The sequence below is a fragment of the Oryza sativa genome, chromosome 8, assembly GCF_034140825.1.
Source record: "Oryza sativa Japonica Group chromosome 8, ASM3414082v1".
In the NCBI taxonomy this organism is placed as follows: Eukaryota; Viridiplantae; Streptophyta; class Magnoliopsida; order Poales; family Poaceae; genus Oryza; species Oryza sativa.
In genome coordinates, this window is record NC_089042.1 from 13,212,292 (window position 1) to 13,236,499 (window position 24,208).

The following is a 24,208-nucleotide window of genomic DNA, read 5'->3' on the forward strand; positions in this document are numbered from 1 at the left end:
CCGCGAGTCGTCGCTCCGTAGAAAACTCTCCCGACAAATAAACCAGCCATACCAGCACCACCAACTTTCAAGACTATGGCTGACAAGATCCTCCGTGAATTCGCTGCTCCCTCTGCTGACAACGTGGCAACCGGCCGCAAATCAACATGGGAGACGTGGATATTGATCTAAAGTCCAGCCTTATCACGATGGCGCAGGCTAGCCTGTTCTGCGGCAAGCCTAATGAGGATGCCAATGCTTATCTACAACAATTCCTGGAGATCTGCAGCACGTACACTATGAAGGGTGTCAGTCCGGATGCCATCAGGCTACGATTGTTCCCGTTTTCCCTCCATGGGAAAGCGAAGCAATGGTTTTATGCCAACCGTGCTACGATCAACACTTGGGACAAATGCTCTATGGCATTCCTGTCAAAATTCTTCCCGATGAGCAAAACCAAAGCCCTTCGTGGGAGAATCTCATGTTTCCAGCAGACGAGGGATAAGTCCATTCCTGAGGCGTGGGAACGACTTCAGGAATACATGGCGGCCTGTCCTCATCATGGGATGGACGACTAGTTGATCTTGCAAAATTTTTACAACAGACTCACTTCTATGTCTCGCGATCAACTGGACACGGTAGCTGGTGGAGCCTTTTTCTTGAAGACAGTTCGAGGAACTGTCGATCTCACAGAGAAAATGGTCTCCAATATGGACTGGAGCGAGGAACGACTCCAGACCTGTCAGCGAGGCATGCACACCATCAAAGAGACAGAGATGCCTGCTGCCAAGCTAGACCTCGTCATGAAACGATTGGACGGCCACGAGAAGAGGCCAGAAGGCACCGTCAAGGCCTTTGACTCACACGTCACGTGTTAGGTCTGCGGCAGCATGGGTCACTCTGGGAACGACTGCCCAGAAACCCGTGAAGAGGTGATGTACATGGGCAACAACAACAACGGGTTTCGTCCACAAGGAGATCAGGGGTGGAATCTGCCACGCCCATATTACCAAGGAGGTAATAATAACAGTAACTTTTCTAACCAACCCTCCTTGAAAGATCTCGTCTTTGTGCAAACTAAAACCACAGATGCTCTTAGCAAAAAGCTAGCTGCTAATTCCACAAGGTCCTAGAAAATATAAATGTTAAGCTAGATGGCTTCGCTTCTGCATTCCAAAACCAGCTAAGCTTTAATAAAATAATTAAAACACAGTTGGCTCAATTAGCTACTTTAGTACCTGCAAATGAGTCTGGGTGGATTCCGGGGCAACCCGAACCCTCCGTTGAAAATGTTAAGGCGATCACAATGAGGGGAGGTAAGTCCACTCATGATCCGCCAAATCCTAACCCTGCAGGGACTAGCAGTATCACCCAGGAAGCATCATCTGGTAACAAGGCTGATGAATAAGTTTAGCTAGAGAAGACAGTGTCGCAAGAATACTGTGACACACGACTGTTGCTATTCCCTCAAAGAAGCAGGAAACTGTCACTAGACGAGCAGCTTGCTCATTTTGTTGAGGTGATTCAAAAGATCCATATCAATGTGCCATTGTTGGATGCCATGCAATTGCCAACATACGCACATTATCTTAAGGATATTCTCAACAACAAAAGGCCGCTGCCAACAACTGAGGTGGTCAAACTGACGGAGCAGTGCAGCAACGCTATACTCCACAAGCTCCTAGAAAAGAAGAAGGATCCGGGGTGTCCCACGATCACTTGCTCGATCGGGACATAGAAATTCGACCAAGCTCTCTACGACCTTGGAGCAAGCGTAAGCGTCGTGCCCAAAGACGTCTTCGACAAGCTCAACTTCACGATGTTGGCACCAACACCAAAGCGCCTGTAGTTGGCCGACTCGTCAGTTCGTTATCCGGCTAGGATAGTGGAGGATGTACTGGTCAAGATTCGAGATTTCTTCATCCCGATCGACTTTGTGGTGCTTGACATGGACACTGAAAAGGAAACACTGCTCATCTTGGGGCGTCCATTCCTTAGCACCGCAAACGCCAACATTGATGTGGGAACGGGAAGCATTCGTTTCCGTATAAACGGGAAGGAAGAAAAATTTGAGTTTCAACTAAGGACCGAACAATGCTCCATGGTCCAAATCAAATATGGGCCAAACCCGCAAAACATTCAAGTGGTCGAAGTGGAGCTACCCAAGACGAACAGCTTGGTGAAGTTCATGCAGAACTTCCTGGAGAAGGAAAAAGTTAATCCCAGGAACCGTTATTGGAAGATGCCGGTAAAATCCAATATACTGGCCAAGAAGCTAGAGATGCCGGCTCAAAGGAAGCCGTCGCTCGCACCAAAACCGATTAAGGTGTGGCAAGTAAAGCAAAAGACGCCCGCTCCATCACCTCCGGAGACGGGTGGAAAATCCGCAAACTAAACTGAAGGGAGGTGTCACGCCCAGAAATTTAACCCAAATTTCCAGACTATTTTGCGTATTAAATCCCTGTCCAGGACCAGCCAGGGTACACAAAACGACAAGTAATATACAGTTCCAAACATAAATAAAGCGTAAAATACTTACAGAAGAGGCACTTAGTCCTCACACCGAAACGAAAGCAGCAGTAGCGGAAAAAGGCGATCCTAGCGGGGCTTCAACTCCTCTCCACAGGCAAAACTCAACTGGGGTCTGAGCCTTGGTCCTCTAACTTCATCTTCAGCTCAGAAGCACTACACTTCTGAAAAGGGGGAATAATAGCAAGGCTGAGTACAACCACCGTACTCAGCAAGCCACACCAACGATGCAGACGTGCAAGGGGAACACAAGGACGGTTTGTGGCTATTTGCATAAAGGTGGTTGTAAAACATTTTATTGAGCAAAACAGTAAAACTGTTGAGTAATTAAAGTAACATTAAATCTCCACTGATCAAAGCAACACCACGTTGAACAGGCCCAACCAACCCACCTGAACTACAGTGCATTGAGTCGATTTATTAAGGTGGGACTAATCACGGTGAATTTGGTCGACCGCCCATAACCACGGGCACGGCTATTCGAATAGTTTTACTCTGATCAGAGGTCTACAACTGTACCCACAAGACACAGCCCCACGACACGTTTCCATGCGCCGACATGCCACCACGACATACCGGAAAGAGGCCGTGACAGGACCCTTTGCATAACCCCCTCTAACCAAGCACACCACACCTCAGGTTTCACCCCCACTCCTCGCAAGGCAGCGGGCAGTCCCCTCTCGTGTCTAGGTGAATCCGGAAGCCACATAGGCCGTCGCAGGGCCTATCAAAACTCCATCACGCCCACCCTTGCCTGGATGCGTTAGCTAGAGGAAAGCTACAATACAAGCCCAATGTTGACAAAAGACAGATAACAAGTAAACATGGCACAAGCAAGCAAATAGGTAATACCCGGATCCCATGTAATTAGCAAAACATGCATATTTATTTGCAAATGGTAAGACATTTGTAAATTGGAATCAACATGCTCAAGGGGGAATGTGTGACTTGCCTTGCTTCTTCAAAACAATCTTCTGAACTCTTTTCCTCGCGACCGCGGACTTCTGAAACGACGGAATCTACTCGCTGGCACGCAAAATGAGGAAAAACTCTAATAAACACCAAGCAAACAGTACATAAAAAGTAAACAAACATGTAGAGCTCAATTTTAGATGGATTTTGCAAGTTGAATGGCCCAATTTGGAGTCCGAATGAATTAGATATGAAATTTAGAAGTTTTGAGCCATTTTAATGGATTTCTAGAATTAATTCCAATTTATGACGCATTTATTATTTATTTTCCAAAGGAAAAGGCAAAGCCGCTGACGTCATCAAGGGGAAGGGGCGGCGCCGGCAAGCGGGCTCCACCGGTCAGCGACACAAGGGCGCCGGTCCACCGTGGACCGGGATCACCGAGGCGGTCCACCGACGGTCCACGGGAACCGACGGCTCGGATCGGCCCAAAGCCGATCGGGCGGCGACGAGACGGCGTAGCCGGGACACGGGCATGGCACAAAGCCGACCCGGTTGAGCGACGGCGCACGGCGGCACGCGGCCAGACGACCGCCGGCGACGGCGGCGCGTCGCGGCAGCGGGCACACGGAGCGGCGGAGGAGGGGAAAAAGGAGGAGGCGGAGGGAGAGCTCACCGAGGGTTGCGGCGGCGAGACGACCACAGGGAGGTGACCGGCGATGGAAAGGATGGCAGCGGCCGGCACGGGAGGCGATGGGAACGGTGTTCCGACGACGCCCGACCACAACGGAGGCTCGGCCGAGGGCCGGCAAGACTTGGGGAAGATATTGGAGCGGTTAGGGAGGGAAGAGCCGGCACGGAGCGACCAAAAACGACGGCCGACGGCGGCGATACGGAGTGGAGCTTACCTTGACTTTGGAAAAGCGGCTCACGTGGGGTTCTGGACAGAGTGGAGCGGCAGCCAGGGTGCTGTGGAGCGTGGCGACGCTGCGCGGTGACGGCTAGAGCGGGAGAGGCAGCGGCTGGAGGCGGTATAGTTCAGGCGGCTCGGGTGGACAGTGGAGGTGGAATTTCGGTGGTAGATTGGGGAAAAGAGATGTAGAACGGGGTGGAGCTCAGGCCGGCGATGCCGACGGTGGCGACGGCACGGCACGGCGGTGGTTGAAGCGGCGAGAAGCGGCGGCTGGAGCCGGCGGCAGCGGCGGAGAAAGGTGGTGCGCGTGGCTGTGGCGCTTCGAAGGTGGAGAGGGGAAATGGAGCGGTGGACGGGGTGCGCACGGCGGCTGCGGTGCCGGGGAGGGCGACGGCGCAGTGCGGGGTGAACGGGAGCGGTGGCGCGGTGCGGCTGGAGTTCGCCGGGGAGCGGCGGCGCGTGGACTCCAGGGAGGATGTGGTTTCGTGCACGGGGAAGCTCGGGGAGGAGGAGGAAACGGAAGAGGAGAGCACGAGGGTGCTTTATATAAGGCTCGGGGATGGAGATCGTGGCTGGGAGAGGCGGGAACAGCCGGCGAAGTGTGGCGCCGACGTGGGGTGGTGGAGGAGTTAACCGGCGCCGATTTTCACGGGGAGAGTGGGGGAAAAGGTGGAGGAGGTGGTAGGGAACCGATTTTACTCGGTTTGGGAGCGAGGGTGCCAGCGGGAAGGCGCCGGATTCGACGGGACGTGGGCGGCAACCGTCGGCCATGGCGGCTTCGGCCTGGGAAGCCGGAGGTAGGAGGAGGGCCTGACAGGTGGGGTCGCCGGGCCCACCTGTCGGGGAGGGAGAGAGGGAGGAGAACCTAGGGGGTTATTTACACTTTGCGCGAGGGGAAGGGGAAACGGGCCGACGACCCAAGAGAGGAGAGGGGAGGCCGGCCGAGGAAGAGAGAGAGGGGCGCGGGCCGCGGGAGAGAAAGGGGGATTGGGCCGGGAGCAGCCCAAAAGGGAGAGAGGAGGTTTTTAATTTGTTTTTCATTTTATTTAATTGGTTAAATGAACTTTGTGCTATTCAAATTGTTTCTCGAGCTCCGAAAATTCGCGGGAAATTTCAGAGAGTATTTTAGGGCACAAAGAATATTACAAAATATTCTCGGCTAATGATTTTTAAAGGAAATTTTAAATTCCCTCAATAATGCACTTTATTAAATTGCTTTAACTTTTATTTAATTTCTAGAAAATACATTATTTAATGATTTTTAATCCCGAACGAAAATCGGGGCGTTACAAATCTACCCCTCCTTACAGGAATCTCGTCCCGAGATTCTGGGATGGCTAGAAAGAAGGCTGGTTGCGGGGTGGTCTGACTGATCTGACAAATCTGCACACTGCACTGTTCCTTCCTGTTACAAACTGACTGATATCATTGGATTGGACCCTGGAATTCTGACACCCCACAAGACCGATTAACTAACCAAACCTGTATGAGTGATCTGGCTAGATTCAGTTCTACGGTCCTGTTGCTTCCCAAAACTGAATTGATTGGTTCTACTTGAACTGACGCAGACTAGGACTACGGATACTCACAAAACTTACTTATCTTGGGCTGAACTGTCAATACTAGCAATTTGATAACCTGACAACTCACCAAGCTGGCTGGAAGAGGGTGAAACTTGCATCTGGCATTTGTAACTCATTGACCCTATGTCCGCTTGAACTGGTCCTGACTCGAACGGCAAGTAATTCCAGGAAAACCTGCCTGACCTGTCTTTCGTCTGAACTGCAACTCTCCTTGATGTTTCTTCTCTAAGCTGAACTATTGACCTGGCCTCACGAGTGTACCTTAGAATTGAACCTATCGAGTTGAGATTGGGGTAACTCTGCTAGCACCTTGCAACTTGCTCCTTCAAGTACTTCCCAAATTGTTGCACTAGGTTGAACCTTCAAGGGAAACGGCGACGAGGCGAGCCAAAACTCATCTCTGCGACCTACCCCCCTTACAGAGAGTAGTCATACTTTTGCCTAACTGGGAACCTTTGAACTGTTGTCCGTAAAAAAAAACACCAACACTTCTCGAATTTACAGAGAGCCCTGACTTTGAAAACTGAAAACTTCGTCGATCTATCAAAATGGAGCAATGACGAGGCACTTTCATCCCGGCAAGACTTGGAACTTAACCCTTAGCTGATGATAGGAAATTCCACATAAAAGTGACTCTCACTTAGCTCATGAACATAATGACCCTTGACTAACTTTCCAATCAGTTCTAACTGCTGGTAAGACTATCCTGCTTCTAGCGTGGTTCTAGTAACACATGCCTGAATGGATGGTGTAGTTGACATTCTTTGAAACATACCCTGATCACTTAACAGATCAAACTTGAAAGGTCCTTCTCATGGTATGACATCATACTTAGGTTATCCTTTGCTGACTCTTCCTGGATTGATGAACTGTTGGCCCTGCAGCTATGTTCCCAGAAATACTGCAATCTGAACGACTGCCGGAAACTGACTTTGATGTTGCCGATAGTTTCTGCTCTTTGATCATAACCACTTCGCTTTCATATCTTCGGTAAAGATGATCCGTTGAAAAGGGATTCTCGGCCATATACCCTACTGACTACACATTTCTGGACTTGACTCTGTATACTTCTAACCCATGTATGGAACAATTTCTTTTTCAACTTCTGAGAAACATTGAAATGATTCCTGGAACTTATACTGGTTGCCTTGAACTAAGGAAATACATACTGAATTCATGCTCGCACCACTAGGGTGTAACTGTCGCTTACCATTCCCTAACGGTTTCCAAGGCTAGAGAGTTCCCAAGATTCTTTATATAATGTCACTTTCAAATATTCCATCCCTCTTTTCATTTGAGTACCACTGATACTGCCTTTAAAGAGATCTCATCACGTCAAGTGTTGAGTGTCTAACCATTTTCACTCCGTTTGTTAACCATTCCTCTATTGGCTAGCAAACAGGTTTTGGAGCTCAACAAAATTGCGATGAGTTAGAAGAGAAACTCTTAGTTTCTTGTGGCACTGACAGATACACATATTAAATTGCTTCTGCATGCTCAAGATGAACCATAAAAGGAGAGGAACTGGCTGACTCATATTTTATTCAACATTTCTTTTTCATTACATGGCTGCCATAAACATATATATACCAGGAGAAGTACTACAAAATTAAACATTGGTAGACTGATGCTGATTAGAACTGCCCTTTTCACGACTGAACTTGAAAAGTAGAAGTCTTGTCTAGAACTGCTATTGCTTCCATTATTCAAACCTGACTGACTTGTTTCTTTAGTTCCTACTAACAGAAGTTGCATCGGAAACATTGCTCTGGGCATTGATCTTCGAAGAGGGAATGGCAATCCTCTTGACAGCTGTAGCAGGTGGGGTCTTCTTGCTCATGAGATTACCAAGTGGTGATTTGCCGATGGGCCTCCGGATTGGAGCAATACGAGGTGCATTGCTAGGATTGTCAGTTGCCGGATGACTTGGTGCTGCCGATACTTGCTGCGGGTACTGACAAAGGAGCGTTCTGCCTTTTTGTAGCTGTAGCAAGCTGTTGTTCTCCTGGCATTGCTCACCCTGCTGGCGTTGGTGTTGTAGGCTTGAAACGATTGCCGGTGAACAATGCGGCCTTTGACGGTGCCCTTGACAACTATCCGTTGAGGCGGAGGTTGCACCTTCAGCTGTCGTTTGGTGTTGAGGATAGTGCTGGTGACTTGTGAGCAATGACGAACTGCCTTTGTTGCTCTTGGAAAAGGACAATCACTGAAACAATGTCCTGGCTTACGACAATTGAGACAAAACCGACTTGCTTGGTCCTGAGGTGCAGGCTTCTAGTTATGCACATTGACAGCTGAAACTGGAACAAGTAGTGACTTATGAACATCCTTGGTGACGTTGCTTCTTCCATGGTTGGTTTCCACTGGAGCTGGAGTTGGAGGAAGAGCAGAAGGGTTGTGACTGTTGTTGTCGACTGCCATTGGTTGACGAATGGGTTGCACGGTTGTCCCTTGTTCTTTCTTGGTCTTAGCTATGACCGCGTTCAACTGACAGTCCTTAGGCACATGATCTGTTCCTTCACACAAGAAACATGTGACCTTCCTCAAAGGGCATGCATCTGAGTAATGGGTGTATTCACCACAACGGCATGTGGGGAGGCATAAACTAGCAGTGTGTCCGACTATCCCACATCTAGTACATGCTTTGAACTCCAATCCTCTTTCCATGAAACTGTTAAGGGTCGCATCATCATCGTCATCATCATCATCATCATCATCATCGTCGTCGTCAGCAGAGAACCGCTCTCCTGATTCATCATCTTCGGGTCTGGGCGGACCGTACTTTATGAGATGCCGGGTTAGCTGACGCGCTCCTCGGAAGGTATTTCTTCCTCTCTGACGCTTGGGTATCCTTGCTACATCTTCAGGAGTAAATTCTGAACTGGTGATGAACATGGTCCTGCCATTATCCATCTTCCATTTTACTGTCCTGTTCGCTCCAGAGTTGGGCTGCAAAGTACCATCCTTCTAGTCGGTAGACTGACTTGGAGCTTGGTTACTTCCTGGGCACTACTTCTTGTATTTTTCAGGTGACCTGGCGAACATCTTCCATGGACAGTTCCTTACATAATGACCTTGCTCACCACAGTCATAACAGGTAGCACTTATTTTCCTTTGGTCCGACGGTGAGTTGGCTGAAGTTATCTTCGGGGATCTGGACAACATTTTGACAGGGGTCTTAGGTGCCGATATTGGGAACTCCTGACTCTGACTCTGATTCAGGTTCCGGGTTGGCACCTGGACTTGCATTTGTGGCTGGTGGCCTTGACGCGGCTCCTGACATTGCCGTTGCATCTGCTGCATCTGGTATATCTGGTACCGACGTCGCATCTGTCGCAACAATTCTTCCACTGTCTGAGTCTGATTAGCCATGACTTTGGATTGAGGCTGATCTTCGAAAGGTTGACATGGGAAGCTCATAGAGTTGTGCTGAGTTGATCCATGAAACTGTTGAGATCCTGATCCGATGAAATTGTCCCTCATGCTGACCAATTGCTGCGGGCACAAGAGAGAGAGGGGGAGATGAGAGGGGTTACTAGAGATGAGGTACTAGACCACTTGCCTACTGATCTGTTGTGAGTAGACTTTTATTGTTCAAGTTGCTTAAGCAAACAACCTAGTATGGTCGCATCCCCACCAATGATGCAAACCATGCCCCTACACACAAGCAAACAACACACGATCTAGAAGCTAATGAAACTACTCTTCCGGGAAGGATTGGGTTTAGGGTAAATTCCGGGAAAACTTCACTTGACCTTCGCGGAACGACGACTCTGAACTGATCTTCTCGCTCCTTTCTGCACGAAGCTTGAGGCTTGACTTCCGAACAGGCATGAAGCTGACGGCTTGTCCTCCAGGTTTTACAACTAACAGAATTGGAGGGACAGGGAGGAGAATTTTGTAAAAACCGTTTCACAAAGAAATGCTGAAGGGCAGGAGGAGACATTTTGCAAATAGGGTTTTCGGAAAACTTGTCCTTAGGGTTTGACCATTTGGCTCACACCCTGAAGTTCTTCTCCCAAGCCTAAATTGAATTTATAAATGGTCTCCAGAAAATACCGGTGCAAAAGCAAGAGAGAAACCCTAAAGGAATTAATGCAAATAATAATCGGAACTGGCATGTGGGATTTTTCCTGAGTTCTACATGTCAAAATACGCTAACAAGATTTTTAGTGGAATTTTCAGAGCTCTAGAAATAATTTTAACCAATTAAAAATGAGCACAAGCAATATTTATTTCCCTGGAAATTCTTTTCCTTCTTTTTCTTTCTTTTTCCCTCGTTTTCTTTTCGGAATGGGCCGCCGGCCCATTCTCTCCTCTCTCCCCTTCCCGCTGGGCCGGCCTAAGGCTGAGGCCCAGCTGAGCCGGCCGCCTCCCTCCTCTATCCCGAGGTCGCCGACAGGTGGAGCCCACCTGTCGGGTCCTCCCCTAACCTCCAGCCGACGCCGCCGCGCCCTGCAACCGCCGCCGCGCCCTTGCTCCCGCGTCTTCCGGGCCACGTCGGCCGCGCCTGCGCGTGCGCCCGCGTCTCCCGCGCCCACTCCCTCTCTCTCCTGCCCGCACTCGCGCTCGAGACGGTCGGGATTTGATTTTCGAATCCCGCCTCTCTCTCCTCTCCCACTCCCTCCACGTTGGCCAGCGATTCCCGCTTCTCCCGGCCACGTCCGGACCGCTCCTCCCCTATTTAAGCACCACCGCCATCCCCTTTCTCTTTTTCCCCATTTCGCTGAGTCCTCCCATGCTCTCTATCACCCTAGCGCCGTCGCCCTCCTCTCCGCCGCCGCCGCCGCTGCTCTGGTCGCCACTAGCCGCCGCGCCGAGCCGTGCCATCGACGCCGTCGCATTTGCCGTTGTGCGGGCCATCCTGTCCACCCCTCCATCGGAATCCGCCGCCGGAATCCACTCCTCGCCGTGCGCCGGTGTGCACCGCCATGGCCGCCGTCTTCGGTCGGCGCTCTCGCTCTCTCGCGTTTTCCTCTCTCCCTCTAACCCCTCTCTTCTTGCTCGCTAGGTGGTTCCACAGACCGTCCGCCGTTCACTGTCATCTCCCGGTCGTTTCTCATCGCCATTCGCCGTCGCCCCGTGCTGGGCGAACCACGGTGAGCATCTCCCCGTCGTCTTTCCCCTCTCCCTCTTAGCGCCGCTGCCTTGCCGTTCGGAGTTGCGCCGCCGTCGCTCGCCGTGCGCCGCCGCTCGTCGTCGGTAGCCGCCGCTCCCCGCCGTCGGCCGCTCGCCGCCTTGCGTCGCCGTCGCGTCGCGCCGTGCCGCCGCGCGCCACGGCCGCCGGGTCGGCTTGAACCGCCCGTGCGCGCCGGCTGCGTGCCGCCTCCTCCGCCGTCCGATCCACTCGGGTGGATCGGGGCTGTCCGTTCGTCCGCCCGCGTGGCTGCCGCGTGGCCGCCGAGTCGGCACCACGTGGTGCGCCGCCCCTTTCCCGGTCCGTGGACCCGATCCACCATGGACCAGCACCCGCAGCCACTGCCATGTGGGGCCCGCATGTCGGCGCCGCCCCTCTCTCTCCCAGGGTTTATTTATTGCGCAATAAATCAGTTAAGGATTTTTTTGTTTATAGTAAAAACACTGTGAATCTTCTAAAATTCATATCTAATTCATCCGAGCTCCGTTTAAGCCCATTCAAGTCTTAGTAAATCAAGAAAAATGCGTAGAATCCATTAAAAATGGTTTTGTTCTCTGTTTCAGTAGTCATATAGTCTGTTTGTATTGTTTACTTTGTATGTCGCTTAGATTCCGGCTCTCCCGACGCTCCGGTATACTTTGAGATAGTCGCCGAGGTTTCCCCAGCAGCAGAGCAAGGCAAGTCATGCTTGTCACTTGAACATGTTGATCCTATATTGCAAATGTTCTATTGTTTTCCTTCAAATATTGCTTTGTTTTACAATGATACCATGGGATGTTTACCTACTGTTATAGCCATGCTATTTTTACCATGCTCCTTTGTTAGCTTGGGATATAACATGACTAGATATTGGGCTAGGGATTGCTTAGCCATGCTTAGTTCAACTAGCACACAATGGGGGCAATCACATTAATGTTTGGACTTCAGGTTCTAGTGTTGATGTTGGTTTGGTGCCACCGCTCCGGTGTTGGTAAATTAAAATTAACTAAATGGTGGGCTGTGGGTGCATGGTTTTGTTGGTCGCGCCCATGACACTTAAGGACCGGTTCGCGGGAAACCCTGGAAGAATACCTCGTACTTACCACAAGCCAGCGTGGGCAACTGGTTGGCTTGTAGTGTAGCTTTCCTCTAGCTGACGCATCCAGGCAAGGGTGAGCGTGATGGAGTTTGGATGGGCCCTGCGACGGCCTATGTGGCTTTTGGATTCACCTAGGCACGAGAGGGGACTGCCCGCTGCCTTGCAAGGAGTGGGGGTAAAACCTGAGGTGTAGTGTGCTTGGTTAGAGGGGGTTATGCAAAGGGTCCTGTCACGGTCTCTATCCGGTATGTCGTGGTGGCATGTCGGCGCATGGAAACGTGTCGTGGGGCTGTGTCTTGTGGGTACAGTTGTACACCTCTGATCAGAGTAAAACTATTCGAATAGTCGTGCTCGCGGTTATGGGCGGTCAACCAGATTCACCGTGATTAGATTCACCCTAGCCTAGTCTAATGGAATTGAATAGTCTAGGTGGATGGTTGGGCCTGTTGCAACGTGGTGTAGCGTTGGACAGTGGATGGTTAATATTGATTAATTATTACAACTGTTTTACAGCTTTCAACTACTGTTATAAACGCTCGCTTTATGCAAATGAACCACCCTAGCTATCCTTTGATTATACCCTGCATCATACCCCCTATTCCGGTATGACTTGCTGAGTACAGTGGGTAGTACTCAGTCTTGATTTATTTTCCCCAAAACCCCAGAGTTTGAGTGCGTGTCAGATGGTGGTTTTTCCGAGGAGTAGGCTTCGTCCATGCCGTCGAAGATGCCTGTGGAGTGGTGTTCCCACTGCAGTCCAAGTCAAGGCTTAGCTCCAGTTATCTATTTTAATTTTCCGCTGCATTTATGTAAGACTTTTATAATGTTTGTAAGACGTGGATCTGTATGTCAACTTTGTCGTTTGTGTACCCCGGCTGGTCCTGGACGGGGATTTTAATGCACATTCTGCTTGGAATTCTATTCGGGAATTTCTGGGCGTGACAAGTATGGTCTTGCACATCGGACCCAAAATGACGCGACCTTTGCCAACAGGTAAATTGGTATGTATCCGCATATTTATTTCCATCAATTTGAATTTTTGCATCAATGCATATTTGAATTTCAAAATTTGCATCTAGAATTGAATTTTGAGGAAAGTACTTCAAATGAATTTTCCAGAGCAAGCCAAAATAAAATTTTCAACGAAAATTCGCTGTGCCACGACCACACTGACCGTTGGAATCCTACGGCCGAATGTGGGGCCGATTGAACCGGCCAGGCAATGGTCACATGCCATTTTTGGCAGGGTAACGGCTAATGGGGCCCACAAGTCGGTTTTGATTGTTGTGGCTACTCTATATAAGCCAATCGGCCGGGAGAGAGAACTCCACCCCATTTCAACTCATTTTCATTCCTTGTACAAGCTTTGCTCTCAAAATTCATTCAAGCTTTGCTAGTTTGCCTCAAATTCAAGCATTTAGTTGCATACACAAAAGTTGCTTGGTGGAGCTAACCGGCGGGTGAAACTCTTGTTAATCTAACGCCTGCCGGGTTAGTCCATTCTTGTTCCTTTGTGCAAAATGAGGAGGCGACTATTTGTCTGTTCAAGAAGGGACCCGGCTCTCCATCAAGTCGTCATGACGAGTCTAGCGCTTGTTTATCCGCCGACGTCTCGATGGAGGATGCTGATGTTCCGCAACGTCTCTTGAGCGACGCCAACCTCGAACTTGTCAGTGATTTTGAAAGACAAGCCTACTTAATGCCGAAAGACCGGGATTATGCTCACACGCAGGTATATAATTCGGAGCTACTGAAAAAAATAGGTATGGATACTGACTTTCGTGCTATTTGGAAAGCTGTTGGATGGCAGAGATTTGCTGTGGTAGATGAGCCTGCTCCTCATTTGCTTACTTTGCAATTTTTGTGCACTTTGAAAGAAATAGAATATGGAATTTCCTTTCACTATTTCCATAATGAATATACACTTTCATGGAAAGGATTAAATATACTTCTTGGTTTTCACGATTCCTGTAAAATCGATCTTCGGAAAAGAATTTCTGCGTTGTAGAAAAACAGATTTTGGGAAGACATTTCTGGTGCTCCAATTTGCAAGAAACCTAGGATGAATGATATCCATAATCCTACACTTAGGCTTATGCACAAATGGATTGCTATGACTTTGTTTTCTAGAGGTGATCTTAGACCTACTAGAGAGGATGGATTGATTATCATGTTTGCCATGGTTAGGAAGATTAAAATTGCTCCTGTGAAATGTATGATAAGGCAATGGTTAGAGAGTATAAGATTTACTGCTCCTGTTGAGTACACTTCCTTGATTACTCGCATAGCAAAGGGACTAGGGGTTATTACCAATGACCAAATTGCTTATATTTCAACCGCTTGTCCCTGTGTTGATGAGAGTTATCTAGTGCAAGGGCATATTCTTAAACATGGAGTAGATGGATCTTTGATATACCATTTCCCCGGTTCTACAAATGAAATCCCGTTGCCTAACGCGGGATAACATTTGTACCGCTTTCATGAACTAATCTTTCCCCTGCAGACCATAGAAGAATCTCGTGTAGGTGGAACATACAGGGAGACACGCAACTGTTAGTGATATGCCCTAGAGGCAATCATAGAGATGATTGTATCACATACTATGTTTACATATTTATCCGACACTGTTCCTTGAAATAGATAACTCCTTATTGGTTAATGAATATGTGATTCTTTCATGAGACTCTTTATGTTGTTTGTTACTATTTCTAAAGGATCCCTGATCAAATATCATATATGGAACAAATATGTTTATATGATCAGCACATGTATTAATTGATGATCATGTCTCATGGATCATGGTATAGAGATACCAAATTAATAATGTGGATACATGTTGGTGAACATGTTGTTGGATAGATCCAACATGAGACACTGTAAGAGCCATATGTGTTGTGTCATCAGTGATCTCATTGAGTGTTGGTGTTGAATCCTTAGACCTGAGATTATGATGGTTCTCAACATGTGTAGTAGCTTACTTAGGGACTGCTAAACGCTACTCCGTAATTGGGTAGTTATAAAAGTAGTTTTTGGGTATGCTATGAAACACGTAGTGGGATATGAATAATCAAGATGGGATTTGCCCCTCCTATGGAGAGATATCTCTGGGCCCCTCGATGTTGTAGATTATGGAAGTGCATGGCCATGCCAAAGGTGATTGAGGAGTCAATCACAAGTTATATAATCTATCAACAGGTTCGAGTGAATGATTGAGCTATTAGAGGATGGCACATATCTAGCCTTGAGCTTAATCGATATCGTGAGGCAAAGGGGTTCATGCAAGTATACACTAGAGGTTCAGCCGATATGATCTTTATGTATGCCCGGTGGGTCAATACGTTCTGCTAGGGGCCGCTGTTGACGCGTGGATCGAAAAGAAGTTTTCGGGTTATAGCCGAGTATATATGAACCTACAGGGTCGCACGGTTAATGGGCCGGAATAAGGGGATTAGATAAAGATCCAATATGAGCTTAATTCGAATAGGGATCCGAATAGGAGTCCTACCGGCCTTGGAGGCCCGAGTGATGGATCCTATATATTCGTGAGGGGTGTGACTGGCGGAGGCATTGCATCACGTGAGAAACCCAAGCCGTTACTTCCCTCCCCGAGCAAAACCCTAGTCGCGCGCGGGTGCTAGCACATCTGTGGTGGCGTTCCGTCCCTGTACGTGTGGATACCGGTAGTGGCGCCGCTAGTTTGCGGTGCTGATTGGCGTGGGAGTACGGCGAGGAGAACGCACGAGGAGGAGAAGGTCGAGCCGGTGCGATCGACTACTTCCTCTACATCGACGCGCGCTACTTCGCGAGAGTTCCTTCGACTTCTCAGCATCTTCTTCCACTGCACAGCGCGTTGAGTGGTAATGATCTATGATCTAATACTTGCATGGTTCCCGGTTTACGCGATAGAAATTTTTGATTTATGCTATCGTAGCCTACGCGTATCCCAACAGCAACATGGCAAGGAATGAACGAGAAGGTTCAACATCCTCAACACCCGTACAGATGTATGAGGCTGGTTGGGAGCCAACTAGGGATGCGCCCAGATGGACCTAAGCTCCATGCCATAGCATTGGAGTCTCGAGCCAGTGAGAGCCGATGGCGGGCGCCTCATGACATACAGTAGGGAGGCTGGAACAATCAGTCCCCTAGATCAAGTGGTATGCCTCCATCTCCCGGTGAATGGCACTAAAGTTCCTCTCATTGGGACTTGAGTGAAATCACTAGGAGAATGGATACTCTTGATATGCAGATGGGAGAGATCAAACACAACCTTGAGGAACACATAGCACGGACGCAAGAATGGCAACAGAGGGCTGATCCGATGTCCACTGGAACTGCACGCCAATGAGAAAAACGAGCCAATGAGATTGACTCGGTTTCGGCATAATTTGATTACGCCGTTAAGGTTTTCACATGGCGAATTGTAGATGAGATCTAGCGGGACCGCCGTGTGCGTTGCCCCTTAGATTTCGCTTGGGGTTTTTTATATCTATCTTACTTTATTGTTGTTGTATATTTGATATGACATGGTACGATAGATTCCCATAGAAAAATTAAGTGTAATTTATGCTCTTCCAATAATTGCACCTATTACGGTTGTGATCATAAGTGATGGGTTTGCCATAGCAAAGTGTCACTTTTTATCATGATAAAATAGGATAGATGTCAGACATCTATATGCGGAGACAAGGTTATCAAAACAGTTTTGGACCTTGGGGCATAGGTTGGGTTGGACATGGAGATGTCACCCCAACAGCACAAGAGTCACATATGATGTGATTAGCAAGGTGTTGCTTACCTATTTTGATAGTTGTCTAGCTGTGATGCCAAAGCTCACTAGACACTAATAAAATGAGGATCTTGACTCACTATGTTACTAGAGGGAATTTTGTTTCACAATACATAGTGGGAGTATCTTTTGTTAAATTGTTTAATGAAAGGTTAAATGTAAACATGGTGCTGATTTTACATATATTTCTATTGTAGATCATGGCAGCTCCTGCACCATCCAATTTTAACTTGCGGTCTATTCTTGAGAAAGAGAAGTTGACTGGAACAAACTTTATGGATTGGTATTGCAACCTGAGAATTGTTCTTAGACAAGAGCACAAAGAGTTTGTGCTTACACAGCCTTTTCCAGCTGACTTGCCCAACAATGCTCCGGCTGCTCAACGTAGGGAGCATGAAAGGCGATGCAATGAATACCTTGATATAAGCTGTCTCATGCTTGCTACTATGTCCCCTGAGCTTCAAAGGCAATATGAGGCATTGGATGCTCATACGATAATCACGTGTTAACAACCAAATTAGGTAATATCAGCGTTGGGAGAGAAGATTAGATCGAAGAAAAGTCAGAAGCGGAGATCGAGTTTGAAAACAGAGCAGGAATCGGCTGGAATCCAAATCGGCTACGATAAGATCGGCTGGGTCTGAGTCGGGCTAGGTAAGCCGATGTAGCAGATCCCGACAATATGACTTGTACGCGACATCGGGTTCAAGTTAATGTACTTCAAGATGATTGCCACGCACGGATAGAGTCCTGGGAAGGAAATTGTATCTATTAATTAGGATATCTTATGTAAATTCCTTATAGATAAATGTGGGCAAAAGTCTGCCGCAAAGACTTATGGTATCTTAGAGTTTGTTAGAGATAATAGTCGTGTCTGGTATGGGCATATCTTGTAATTCTCGGGTATAAATAGACCCCGAGCCCTATGTAATTAACAACACACACGTTCAATACAATTTCGGCGCATCGCTACCCTTTTTTTTAGTTTTGTTTCGATGAGTTCTTGCTTTCGGGTTGAGCTGCATCGGTTTTGATCTTCAACAAGAGGTAAAACGTGTTATGACGACTTGCGTTCCCAGGATTAGTGCTTCCATCTTTATGATACTCTAATCTCATTTATGTAATTCGTCAAGTTATCGTATATCTTACATAATCTCTAGCAATATCGCCACCTAATCTATTATCGGCTAACATATGTATACAAAAAGCATCCGATTAGGTTAGATCTTGATGTTGATCTAGATTATATGAGATATCTACCATTCTATGAAACTTCTAGCGGCTTGATTGTCTAGATATCGTTCTTCTTTTCATACTTAATGCTGTATCAGTTGAGTTTGACCTATTAAGTCGTGCTTAGAATATCAATCTCTAGCCTGCCTTCTAGTTGCAGCTGATCGTATCTGCTTTAACTATATTTGTTCTATATGCTTCATTGACATGTTAAATCTGCCCTTTATATCAAGATATTGCTGTGTCTGAGTATATTAGGCTCTTGTTCGATAAATTATTCTTGCTTTAATATCCTGATATAGAGTAGTATCGGAGTATTAGCCGATACATGCTAGATCTATCTGATCGGCTACGCTATAAACATATATAGTCCTGTTATTGATATATATTTCGATCTAAGTGATTTATACTATCTCGGCATGATGACCGATCTATCCCAATCACTTGATTTTAAGTATACATCGATATAAAGAGTATATATCGTTAATATCTACAGCCGATCGAGTAGATTTAGTTCTTCTTTACTTATTCATGACTGCCGATCGATACACAGATGACATCGGCTCAAAGATAAATGATATGTCATCGGCATCTAGCCAATCGGCTATCATTTATAGATTTAACCACGGTTTCTTTGCTTCCATTTCTTGTTGATTACAGGATCAAATCAGCTGGCACGCTAACACATCCGAAGGCGAGCTTTGGACCTGCATTGGAGTTAAGCAGATCTCCCAGGCCACGTGTTTTCTGTCAACACGCTTTTGGCAGGCCCGGTGGGACCTATAAGAAGTCAGACGACAGTTCTTCCTCATGGCCGAAAAACAACCACAACCACCATCCACCCCAGGCTCTGTTAAGAAAAAGATGTTGAAGTTAGGATTGACTGACGTCAATGAAGAAAACGTCATGCCAATCGACCCCGAGAAATTCACGCCCGAGCAGAAGAAAAAATTTGAAGCAATGTTGCAGCAAGCACGGGATCTGTTCTTAAACTCATTTATACAGACCCGCAAGGAGACACTTGTTCAGAAATACAAAATAAAGGTGATTGCTGATGATCCTAGGACCAGCTCTCTTTGGGATGGAGATGGGAAACAAGCTCCAGGCGGCTCGGCTCAGCCGAGTACTAAAGGTGCTACCGACGGCTCCCCAAGCGATCAAGGCGACAATTCTCAAGGAGTTCATGGCGTCCAAGGTGATGGTGCTCAGGAGCCACAAGGAGGAAATCTTAACCAGAATAGTGAACTAGCACAAGATTTTTTCAATAACTTCCAAGATCGGGTTGATTACGCTGTGCATCATGCTTTGATCAATCAGTCCGGGGTATTAGTCAATACATTGTCCACCATGATGAAGACAATAGCCGATGGTTCGATAGTTGAGCATCAGGCTGCAGGCCCAATTTACTTGCAAGGAGGTGTCTTCCCAAATTATCTATCTTTGATCACCGATGCTCAGCCATCTGTTCAAGCAGTTCCCTCTGTTGCACCCACGACTCAGCCGACGGCGCCAGCGTCGACTCCTTTGCCTGCTACACTAGCTATGTCACCAGGACAACCGGTGAACCCTCGGTTGTTAACAAGGGAACAACCACAACATGGCGGGCAGGCTACGAATCAGCTAACCTAAGACCAAGTTACTGCCATGTTTCTGCCACCTCCACCTATTGTTGATCCAGTACAGCAGCAGCCGATTCAGCAGGCACCCCCAATCCAGCCGTTTATACAACCAACCCAACAGCAGGTAGTACAACAGGCTCAGCAAACACCACCAAGGCAGCAGCCCCTGTAGCCGATCCAACAGACTCCGTTGAGGCAGCAGATCGTTCAGCCGATTCAGCATCCGGGGTTAGTAAATACATCGGCCGGGTTCGCAGTACCTGGTGGCCGATGTCTAAGATGATGGTCAATGGTGGGGCCGCGGTAAAAATTTGATGCCTTATGCTACGTTCAGGAAGTTGGGTAGGAGCGCCGAGGATCTCATCAAGACAAATATGGTGCTCAAAGACTTTGGTGGTAATCCATCGGAAACCAAAGGTGTTCTAAATGTGGAGCTGACAGTCGGCAGTAAGTCCTACCACGTTTTTTGTCATCGATGGGAAGGGTTCGTACAGCTTGTTGCTTGGAAGGGATTGGATTCACGCCAATTGTTGCATTCCTTCGACTATGCATCAATGCTTGATTCAATGGCAAGGCGACAAGATAGAGATCGTGCCAGCTGACAGGTCAGTTAATGTTGCCAGTGCCGATTTAGCCCTTTGGGAGATGGATGGCCTTGATTGTTTATCTGGAAAAGTCTGGGATGGAGATTTTCTAAAAGTATCTGATTCTGATATACAGCCAATCGAGGATGGAGAAACCAAGCTGTTACTTTGAGGGCGTCGTGGAGGGTTCAAATGTCTACGCCAAGGATACGGATGACAAGCAAGGTCAAGGTTTCATGTCGGCCGATGAGTTGGAAGAAATAGACGTAGGTCCAGGTGATCGGCAAAGGCCGACATTTATTAGCAAGAATTTGTCTCCAGAGTTTAGAACCAAGCTGATAGAGCTCTTAAAAGAGTTTAGAGATTGCTTCGCTTGGGAGTATTATGAGATGCCTGGACTCAGCCGATCGATTGTTGAACATTGGCTACCTATCAAGCCAGGGGTTAGACCATGCTAGCAACCTCCGAGGAGATGTAAAGCCGATATGCTTGAACCTGTTAAAGCTGAGATCAAACGGTTGTATGATGCCGGTTTTATTCGTCCCTGCCAATATGCTGAATGGGTTTCTAGCATAGTTCCAGTTATTAAAAAGAATGGCAAGGTCAGGGTGTGCATTGATTTTCGAGATCTGAATAAAGCTATACCAAAGGACGAATATCCAATGCCAGTGACCGATCAGCTGGTTGATGCCGCGTCAGGGAACAAAATTTTGAGTTTTATGGATGGGAACGCAGGATATAATCAGATCTTTATGGCTGAGGAAGATATCCATAAGACGGCTTTTAGATGCCCTGGTGCAATCGGCTTATGTGAATGGGTCGTCATGACTTTTGGCTTGAAGAGTGCCGGAGCAACATATCAAAGGGCCATGAATTATATATATCATGATTTAATCGGCTGGCTGGTTGAAGTTTATATTGATGATGTGGTTGTCAAATCTAAAGAAGTGGAGGATCACATATCCGATTTAAGGAAAGTTTTCGAGAGAACCAGGAAATATGGCTTGAAGATGAATCCAACAAAATGTGCTTTTGGTGTGTCGGCCGGCCAGTTTTTTGGATTTCTTGTTCATGAAAGGGGGATCGAGGTAACCCAAAGGAGCGTTAATGCGATCAAGAAGATTCAGCCTCCGGAAAATAAGATAGAGCTACAAGAGATGATCGGCAAGATAAATTTTGTTAGAAGGTTTATTTCTAATTTGTCTGGAAGGTTGGAACCTTTTACACCCTTATTGAGGTTGAAAGCCGATCAGCAATTTACTTGGGGGGCAGAGCAGCAAAAGGCTTTGGATAATATTAAAGAGTATCTCAGCTCTCGTCCTGTTTTGATTCCTCCACAGAAAGGAATACCGTTTAGGTTATATTTATCGGCTGGTGAGAAGTCAATCGGCTCGGTTTTGATTCAAGAAATTAAGATATAAGGTGTTAAAGTATACACTGTTGGATAATGAGCTTTATTATCGGACGATTGATGGAGTATTGCTTAAGTGCTTGAATGCCGATCAGGCTAGGTTGCAATCGGCGAAGTTCATGAGGGAATCTGTGGTACTCATCAATCAGCTCATAAGATGAAGTGGTTGCTTCGGCGTGCAGGGTACTTTTGGCCGACAATGCTGGAGGATTGTTTAAGATATTATAAGGGATGTCAAGATTGTCAGAAGTTTGGAGCAATTCAGCAAGTGCCGGCGTCGGCTATGAATCCTATTATTAAGCTTTGGTCATTCAGAGGTTGTGGAATTGATATGATCGGTATGATAAACCCACCATCGAGTAAAGGACATAAATTTATATTGGTGGCAACTGATTACTTCACCAAGTGGGTAGAGGCGATTCCTTTAAAGAAAGTTGATTCTGAGGATGCTATTCAATTTGTTCAAGAGCATATAATCTACCGATTTGGTCTTCCTCAAACTATTACTACCGATCAGGGTTCAATCTTCGTGTCCGATGAGTTTGTTCAGTTTGCTGATAGCGTGGGTATCAAATTGTTGAATTCTTCACCTTATTATGCACAAGCTAATGGGCAAGCCGAGGCGTCTAATAAAAGTTTGATAAAATTGATTAAGCTGAAAATTTCTGATTATCCTCGGCAATGGCATACTCGGTTGGCCGAAGCGTTGTGGTCTTATAGGATGGCTTGTTATGGATCAATTCATGTTCCTCCTTACAAACTTGTTTATGGGCATGAGGCTGTTTTGCCATGGGAGGTTAGAATCGGCTCTCGACGGACGGAGTTACAAAATGATTTAATAGCCGATGAGTATTACAACCTTATGGCCGATGAGAGGGAGGATCTGGCTCAGTCGCGATTACGAGTCTTTGCAAAGGTTATGTGTTCATGGTGTAATCGGTTGTGGTTTGCCGATGTACAATGGCCGATATTGTTATATCGCCCTTAGTTGTTTTATAATTTTATCAATGCTCTTGACATTGTAAAACTAGGGGGGCACATATATATCAAAATGCAGTGCAAAATTTCAAAGTCAAAATTTTTTGAGCAAACTTCAAAGTCATATTAATCGGCACAAAGGATTGTTAAGGCAGTAAAGTATCAGAATGTCTTAGCCAATTACAAAAGTTTCTAAGTCCTATTACACAAGGGTTATTGAGATAAGTATCGCTGGATAGCCGATATAGCCTTCTGCCTAATCTGTTCTACTTCCTCTATGGCTTGGGAATCTTGAGCATCGGTTCTAGGGATAACTTTCAGAGACTTGGTCAGATCAGCAACATGCTTGATAGCCGATTTGAGTCTTGATTTCTGTTCTTCAATAGACTTTGGGAGATCGGCTAACTTTTTGTGCTCCATATCCAGCTCGGCATTGCATTCTTCGAGTTGTGCTAAGAGGTCAATCTTGCGAGCCTTGAGCCGATCGATGTTAGACTTGATTGGGCCTTTAGAAAGTTGATCAAGCTTGGACTTCTCTTCATGCACAAGTTGTCGATTAGCTTGGATAGTAGCTTCAATGTCCTTGCGCTCTCGCAGTTCGGCCAGTCTTAACTTGGCTTTCTCTAGTTTGAATTGATGTTGCTCAAGGTAAACGGCTAGGGTAAGGATATCGGCTAACTCATCTGGGATTAGAGCCTGAATCTCATGTAGCCAAGCTCTGATTGAGCCACAATCAACTACCAAGCTATCTAGTGATGATGCTTCTAGCTGATCCAAGATACTTCCTAGAGTTTTCTTCACATCATCAGATAAAGGGGCTAAAGCTTTGCTTGTGGTATCTTCTTCTCCTTCATCAAGGTAGTCTCCAATGTCGAAAGAGAAAAGATCGGCTAAGACCTGCAGCAATGATTTAGAAGCAGTTAGAGGTTAAACAGGCATAGCCGATCTGAATGCTTGTTGAGACAAAGAAAAACTTACTGGGATAGCAGGAGCAGCTGGTGGTTCTTTCTGCTCAACGTGATGACTCCCCACAGCTGAAGGAGTCTGGTCACTTGATGATTGCTGTACAGGAGGAGAAGGAGGAGGGGGAGGCTGAAAACAAACAAGTGTTAGACAAAATCGGTTGAAAATTAACTAATGAGAGTTAAAACTATCTTACCGGTGGGGATGGCTTAGATGTTGTTACAGCCGATTTCTTCTTCACCGCGGTCTTCTTTTTCTGCAATTATAAGACCTGGGAGTGACCGGCTATAAGACAAAATAGTTATGAAAGGAATTAAAGTAAGTTGCTTACTCTTGAAAAGTGGACTGGAGCAGAAGGAGTTGGAGGGGTTTGCTTGGGCGAAGCCGATGGTGTTTTTTCAGTATCGCTTACTTCGGCTGCAGCCTGATCAATTTCGTCTTCGATTATCTCTTCATCCAGCACTTGTTCAATGGATGGGTCTAGGGTAGGCAGGTCATCG

General features: G+C 47.0%; 1 non-coding gene across 1 annotated transcript; it reads right to left on the reverse strand.

The window, feature by feature from the left end:
• Positions 1–440: 440 nt before the first annotated feature.
• On the reverse strand, positions 441–547 carry LOC112936257 (small nucleolar RNA R71). The gene has a single exon (XR_003238384.1). It is a non-coding gene; the product is annotated as a small nucleolar RNA R71 (small nucleolar RNA).
• Between the last annotated feature and the right edge of the window lie 23,661 nt (positions 548–24,208).